The sequence below is a fragment of the Alligator sinensis genome, unplaced genomic scaffold (assembly GCF_000455745.1).
Source record: "Alligator sinensis unplaced genomic scaffold, ASM45574v1 scaffold78_1, whole genome shotgun sequence".
NCBI classification, from domain to species: Eukaryota; Metazoa; Chordata; order Crocodylia; family Alligatoridae; genus Alligator; species Alligator sinensis.
Genome location: NW_005842171.1, coordinates 790,972 through 799,043, shown reverse-complemented (window position 1 = coordinate 799,043; position 8,072 = coordinate 790,972). Strand labels below are relative to the sequence as shown.

General features: G+C 47.7%; 1 long non-coding RNA gene across 1 annotated transcript in view; it reads left to right on the top strand.

Moving 5' to 3' along the window:
• Positions 1–2,825: 2,825 nt before the first annotated feature.
• The window catches only part of LOC112550641, a 7,859-nt gene continuing 2,612 nt past the window's right edge, over positions 2,826–8,072 (top strand). Inside the window, exons 1-2 of the long non-coding RNA XR_003094570.1 lie at positions 2,826–2,869; positions 7,336–7,478. This is a non-coding gene — a long non-coding RNA (uncharacterized LOC112550641). The remainder of the gene's footprint in view (positions 2,870–7,335; positions 7,479–8,072) is intronic.

Genomic DNA, 8,072 nt, shown 5'->3' with positions numbered 1-8,072 from the left:
ACACCCAGGAAAAAGCCAGCCTGCTTAATGGGTATTTTGCTTCAGTTTTTCACCAGCCTAAAGGGACTGCCCTACTTAACACAATGCGGGGCAGCCCGGGTGAGGGTGAATTTATACCCTACATTGGTGTAGATCATGTAAAGGAACACCTTGAGAGGCTGGACACCTTCAAGTCAGCTGGTCCTGACAGTTTGCACCCCAGAGTACTTAAGGAGCTGGCAGGCACCATAGCCCAGCCACTGGCAAGGATCTTTGTTAACAAGTGGTGCTTAGGTGAAGTGCCCAAAGATTGGAAGAAGGCCAATGTGGTGCCTATCTTCAAGAAAGGGAGGAAAGTAGATCCGGGGAGCTATAGGCCTATTAACCTGACCTCTATCCCTGGGAAGATCTTGGAAAAAATTATCAGAGAGACCATTCTTGACAAACTGGCTGATGGCATCCTGAGGGACAGCCAGCATGGGTTTGTTGCGGGTGGGTCTTGCCTGACCAATCTCATTTCCCTTTCCCTGACCAGGTGACATATCACCTGAACAAAAGAGAAGAGATTGACGTCATATATCTGGACTTTAAAAAATCCTTTGATCTGGTGTTCCACGATCTCCTCATGGAAAAATTGGCCAATGCGGCCTCGGCTATATCACAGTCCGACAGCTGGGTAATTGGCTCTGGGGTCGGACCCAGAGAATGGTAATTGACAGAAGTGAATCATCATGGTGCTCCGTGACCAGTGGTGTCCCCCAACGGGTCCATGGACCTGTACTCTTTAACATCTTTATTAACGATGTGGACATTGGTGTCAGAAGCGGACTTCACAAGTTCGCTGATGACACCAAACTTTGGGTAAAGCGTCCACACCTGCAGATAGGCTGGTGATCCAGGCCAACCTTGACAGACTTAGAAAATGGGTGGATAGAAACCTGATGACATTCAATACAGAAAAATGCAAGGTATTCCACTTTGTGGGGGTGGAGGGGGTGTAGAAACCCGCATCATGCTTAGACTCAGCAGTTCTACGCTCGCTAGCACCACGGCTGGAAGGGACTTGGGGAGTCATGGTTGACCACAAGATGAACGGGAGCCACCAATGTGATGTTGCAGCTGGTAAAGCGAACAGAACTCTGGCTTGCATCCATAGATGCTTCTCAAGCAAATCTCAGGATGTCATCCTCCCACTGTACTCAGGCTTGGTGAGGCTGCAGCTGGAGTACTGCATCCAATTCTGGGCTCCACAACTTAAAAAGGATGCGGAAAAGCTTGAGAGAGTCCAGAGGAGAGCCGCGCGAAGGATCAGAGGGCAAGAGAGCAGGCCTATGATGAGAGGCTGAGAGCCATGGGACTCTTCAGCCTGGAAAAGCTCAGACCTAGGGGTGACTTAGTGGCTGTCCAAAAGTATATGAAGGGTGTACATCAGGATGTTCACCAGAGCACCCCAAGGGATGACAAGGTCAAATAGTCACAAACTCCTCCAAGACTGTTTTAGGTTGGACGTAAGGAAAAACTTCTTTACTGTCTGAGCCCCCAAGGCCTGGAATAGACTGCCTCCAGAGCTGGTGCAGGCACCTACTCGGGACTCTTTTAAGAAACATTTGGACACCTATCTTGCTGGGATCCTTTGACCGTAGCTGATGGGACTGAACTTGATCTTCCAAGGTCCCTTCGAGCCCTAATGTCTATGAAATCAATGCCTCTAGTTCCAGGGAAGTCTGGTACAAGATCTTTTTCTTAAAAGAAAGCTTTCTGAAAAATGATGTCCATTCTGCTCCTGTTCAAAGAAGAGCAAGTTTTTATATGAACACCATGCCTTACCTGGCAGGAACCTGGTAGAACCTGTACCTAGCCTTAGCTTGACCTTTTGATGGGATGTAAACTGACTTGCATCTGAGAACAGTAGGGTGCCTTTTGTCTTCTGAATGAAGTCAAAGCTTTGGATGTGGAGTCATGAAAGGCTTCTTACAAAGTTGGGCCATGTCTCTCTTATGTCCCTTCTTATCTGTTATCTTGTTATCCAGGAGCATATAGATATAAATAGTAGAATGTAGCAGTCATATTGCTTGTGTCTTTCTGGCCAAAAAAGCTGTTTCTCAAGCCTGAGTAACCTAGTTTGGGAATTTGACCCTCTTTGTGGGGGAGGTCTACTGCTGAAGGAAAAAAATCCCTTGATCTAGCAAGGACTCCATTGTTCCAGATTATACTATCATGTAAACACAGCTGATATCAAGTAGGCTTCTGTTATCTTTGAAATGTGTATGTTTTAGTGCAACAAGAGATTCTTATTTTATTAACTTAAAGTTCTCCTGTCAGCTTTCTTGGTAAAATAAAAGCATGAGGTATGCTATATTTGTTCATCAGTGAAAGCTACCAAGTGCTGTTGTATGGAGCGTAAGTGGAAACTTCAGTCTTCAAACGCATTATGGTATGGTGCTCAGACTGAACTAAGGGGATCCTTCCTCAGAGGACTTCTATGTAATGTAGCAGTATGTGCAGGTAAAAATACAGTAAAATCTGGTTGATTCATCACTTTAGGAGGATTGGTAATGATGATACATGAAAGAATGAGGGGACACCTTTCTGACATAAAATCCAAAAACACATTCAAACCTATGGAAGAACATTTTAACCTTCTTGGACATTCCAGCACTGACCTCCAAATAGTTCTTACACAGTGAAACTTTAAAAGCTGCCTTGAGCCCAGAATTGCAGAACAAGAAATCATCCAAAGCTTATCTGTCTTTGCATTTTATAGACTGCCTTCTGTCTGACTAAAGCATTTTATAGACTGCCTTCTGTTTGATTAACATGGTTAACTACCTCTCCCTAATTTCTGTAGGATCGTAGGAAAGTAAGGCTGAAAGGGACCTCGTTGATTGTGGTATGTATGATCTAAACATCAACTATGGATTCTTATCCCATTACCTGGATTAGATTTTTTGGCCCCTTCATCCTTTTGGGTTGTTACTTGTTTATTTGTCAGCACTGCCTCCCCTTCTCTCCTACCCATCCAGATCTTTTGTATTAAAATCACTGTTTGAGAGCCTGCTGTGTGCATGTCCATTCACAGCATCTGATGAAGTAAGCACTTACTCACAAAAGTGTATCCATCTTTGATTCAGTTCATCTATAAGATGCATAACTATCCTGCCATCTGCCTAACAGCTAACTACTAGGGCTGAGTGAAGCTTCAGTCCCTGATTCAATTTGGCAGAGATTCGCCCTGATTCAGTGGCCGAATCTCCAAATCCAGATCGAATCAGAGGACTCTTTAATCTCTCCAAATCAATTTGGAACCCTCTGAATTGATTCGGACAGACTTGGTGAATCAGATGTAGATACAGCTTTAAATGTTTTTTCTACATACCTCTAGGTAGCAGGGGCTCTGAACACTGTGGTGCTGGGGCAGATGCAGCATACCACAGAAACACGGGGGGGCTTCCCAGCATGCTTGGCAGCAGACCTGGAAGTGGACCAGCAGCACTTCCAGTCCACTTCCTGGTCCACCAGGGAGAGTGCAGGGCAGGCCCCCAGCTTGGCAGCTGGTGCCTCCTGGGTCTTGGGGGGGCACCTGGGGTCTTCGTGCAGCCAATTGCCGAGCTGGGAGGGCATGGGGGGAACCCCTAGCATGCTCTTCGGCAGACCTGGAAGCACTTCCAGTCCACTTCTGAGTTTGTTGCTGAGCACATGTTAGCCCCCTCCACACTCCAGTGGGATGCTCCATGCGCCCCAGCACCACAGCAATCAAAAGCCATGCCTGCTACCTCAAGGTATGTAGACAAAAACATTTAAAGCTGTGTCTGTGTCCAAACTACTGATTCGCCGAATCAGCATCGAATCTTCAGATTCGGATTCGGCCGAATCGAATTGGGGACAGTGTTCTGAATCAACAGATCGAATCACTGTCCCCGATTCAGGTCAAATCCGAATCCTGATCACTTTGTTCACCTCTAGGTACTTAAGATGTTCACTAGGGGTGCAGTGATAGAGATTCTTTGGGCAAATACCAATGCTGATTTTTAAGGAGCCATATCGGCTGATACCAATCTGATTCTGATATGCAGTCAGGCACCTTGGAGACCAGCATCGTGCTGGTAAGTCCAGTGTGAGAGAAGGGGTTGGGGGTTAGATTGAGGCCCCCGCCATGAGGCAGGGAGTGGGGCAGGGGCAGATGCTGCTCAGCCAGGGTGGAGCGGAGCACGGGACGGAGCTGTGAGTGGCTATCTGGGGGGGGTGGCTTTCAGTGATGCATGCACCCCAGGAAGGCATGGGGGGCATGTTCCCCTGAATCTGCGTGCAGGGTAAGGTCGGACTGCTGCTGCAGGCTGGGGTTGGAGGCTGCACTGGGCTCTTACTGGCTGGGCCAGGCTGTGCTTGGGGCAGGGGGTTGCAGCACTGGAAGGGGGCTATGAAGGTGGGGCTGCAGGCACCCCAAAATTCACCACAGTCCCTCCTGTAACTCCCCTCCCAGCACCGCTGCTGCCCATCCCAAATGCAGCTCCATCCCAACACCCTCTCTGGGAAGAGCCCAGTGTAGCCCCTGGCCCCAGCCCACAGCAACAGCCCATCCTCACCCGATGTGCAGATCTGGAGGCACACGCCCCCCATGCCCTCCTGGGGTGCATGCAGGGTGGAAGCTGCTCCCCACACCGCACTCCCCAGATGAGCCATATGCAGCTCTGTCCTGTGCCCCTTCCTGGCTAAGCAGTGCCTGGTCCTGCCCCGCTCCCTCCCTCAGTGCGGTGACTTCAATCTGCCTCCCCCACACTCCTTCCCTCCCTCTACCCTTCTCCCACAACAGATTCACCAGCCCGATGCTGCTCTCCAGGCCGCCGGGCTATGCTTCTGACTGTGTGCATGCTGCGGCTGTGTGCATGCACGGGGCATTTATTGGCCACGTTATCAGTTACATCGGGCAAAAAAAGCTGATTTCCAATCCTGTCAGTTTTCCCTGTATCAGTGCTGATCCAATATGGGACCAATGTATCAGTGCACCTCTAATAGTCACTATGTTTGTCCTTTTCTGGGGCCTTATCTGGGATTTCACCCAACCTCCACAAGTTCTCCAAAAGGATAGCCAGTGGCTCTGAAAGTACCTCGGCCAATTCCTTCAGCATTCAGTATACTCTCAGATGCAGTCCACCTGGCCCTGCCAATTTGAAAGCAAACAGCTTCTCTAAGTAATCCCTAAGCTGTTTTTATACTACTCTAGGCTATTACCTCTGTAAGAGAGGCCCCTCCCCCTGGCACTTGGGAGGCAGGGAGAAAAAGTAAAGGGCTATAGAGCCTTAGGTTGCAAAACAAAGTCAGCAGAGCTGGCCAGCTAACTGCAGACACCAGAATGCCATAGAGCTGTGAGGGAATTGGCAACCCCCTGTATCCAGTTAAGGGAAGCTTGCTGAGCGGAAAGTGTGGAGCCAAGCTGGGGATCTCCACAGAACTCTAGGCTAGAGAGGGAGTCAAGCTCTGAATCCTGGAGAGGAAGGGGCTCTGCAGAAAGGTCTGTGTGGAGCTATGTGGTTTTTGTGTTATGCTTGTTTGAGTTTGTAACTGGAGGTTTGAGAGTAGCTAAAGGTGTGGTTGGAGGCCACAGGGGGGGGAAGTGCTGGGGAGGCACTCAGCACTTTGAGCCCTGCAAGGATCAGGGACCTGGTGGGCTAGATGCAGTATATGGCCAGAGGGCCTTGTGAATGGAGTTGGAGTAAGACCTGTGACACATGAGGGAGGACAGGAGGACATGTTTAGTGTTGGTGGTGGCACAGAAAGCATTGACTGGTGGAATAACTAAAAGCCCTGTGAAAGATGGCAGTCTAGGGTAGGGAAGCAGACCAAAGGCTCCCCAGAGTTTGTGATAGCAGGCTATCAGAGGCTTAGAGACTGTGAACAGGGGTGCAAGCAAGACCAGTGAATTGAACTAAGGCAGAAAGCAGGAAGTGCCTGAGGAAGTCACTCTAGTGGATTAAGGGTAGCCTCCCAAATATCCATTATATCAAACGCTGGGAAAATCAGGTAGCAGGGCAGTACACCGAGAAGCCCAAGCTGGCCTCCTGTTACATTTCCTATTGTAGTATATGTGTTTAGCTTGCTCCTGTGCCCATATAAGGGCCTCTTCAAAGTACAGGCAGTTCTCTTGGACTCATTTTCCCCTCAAACATTTTCCTCCCAAGGGATCTTGCCTAGCAATTCCCTGAGTTTGTTACAGTCTGATTTTCTGAAGTCCAGTTTCTTTATTCTGCTGCTCTCCTTTCCTCTCCGTAGGATCTTGAAAGCTATTATTTTATGGTCAGTGTTACCCAGGTTACCTCCACCTTCACTGTCTCAACCGATTCTTCCCTGTTTGAGAGCAGCAAGTTCTGAAGAACTTCCACTATAGTTGACCTGTATACATTGAGTGTCTTTTTCAGTAGTTAGCCACTTTAAAACTTTTTGTAAGATTGATTTTTGTGTACCATATTACAACAGAGTAAAGAATAAATTTTGACATTTTATATTGAAGAAAAAATGGATTTCAAAATTCAGTGTGTAAGTTGTGTGTGTTCTGGCTCACTATGTCAGAATTGTGTAATTTATAAAAATGTTCAATATACAGTTTTGTACTGCATATTAAAAATTCAGAGTTCTTTCTATAAGAATTATGATTGCATGATTGCAATGGCCTTAAGCAGATCTGTTTTGCATTCTTACTTTTATTCATCACCAAAATAGAAAATAATTATACAAAATGGAACAGCTGATCATGTTGTTGAGCCAAGAAAATTAAGGAGTATCCAGTGTTTTTTGAGCATCACCTGGCTTGACAGGTACTATAAATAGTAGCAGATCCAGGAATGGGCAAAGGGGTACTGTTCCCTGCACCTTGGCTGTGCCACACACGTTCAGTGAGCTCTGAGCTCATTGCCCAATCAGTGGATGTTCCTGCCAGAGTTCTGCATGAGCAGTGTGCTCTGAGTTCACCAGCTGATATATGTAGGGTCTGGCCAGAGGCCCTGTTTTCACATGGTTCTGGAACCCAGGAGGTGAATGCTACTGCTGTTCACCATTCCCCTCCCCTCTGAATTAAGCAGCAGGGGAAAGGAGGGAATGAGCAGTGCACTCAGTGCTCTCCCCTAGGCTCCAGAGCAAAATCAGGGGTTCCAGCCAGAACCTGTCTGAAAGGGTCTTAAAGCTCACATGCAGCACAGTCAGATGGGGACAGGGGGTGTCATTACACCCCTCTGTGGATTGACCCTACCTATAGAGGGCATAGATCAGTACCTTTTAAAATGGTTAATTATCAGGAACAAATTTTATTGTGATTTTTTTTGTGTGTGTATGTATGTTTTGAAATGATTATTTACACTTGAACAGGTGACTGGCTAGCTAGTATGTATCGTGTAGGACTCTGCTGAAGATTCATAGATCATAGAGTCGGAAGGGACCACAAAGGATCATCGTGTCCGACCCTCTGCCCCTGGCAGGAAAGAGGACCAAGGTCAGATGACCCCTGCCAGGTGACTATCAAGCCTCCTCTTGAAGACCTCCAAGTTAGGTCATAGTACTACCTCTCTTGGAAGCCCATTCCAGATTCTGGCCACCCTTACTGTAAATAAATTCTTCCTAATGTCTAATCTAAATCTACTCTCCACTAGTTTGCACCCATTATTCCTAGTTACTCCTAGGGGCACTCTGATAAATAGCACATCTCTGTTGGCTACAAATGTCCGACTCGGGATCCTTAAAATTCTAGTTTATTAGGCAGATTGAAACACTGTAATCATAAACCTTGGAGCTGGTCCCCACACACACACACACACACACACACACACACACACACACACACACACACACACACACAGTAGCAGGCTACAGAGTCAGGTATACCTATCCTACGAGCGCTGGAGTCTGTCGTTGAGGCTTCTTTCAGTGTGGTGTTATCTTCCAGAAGGGGGTCGCCGGCTGGTCCTTCTGGCTGGACAGGTCTGGTCGAGTTGGAGATCAAGAGGGCGCCACTGAGGGTCACTTTTCACTGCCTTTTATCTGTCCCTGGCAGACTTTGGTGACTCCCCAGTTTTCAGGTTTGCCCAATCCAGGGGTCATTGACCCTC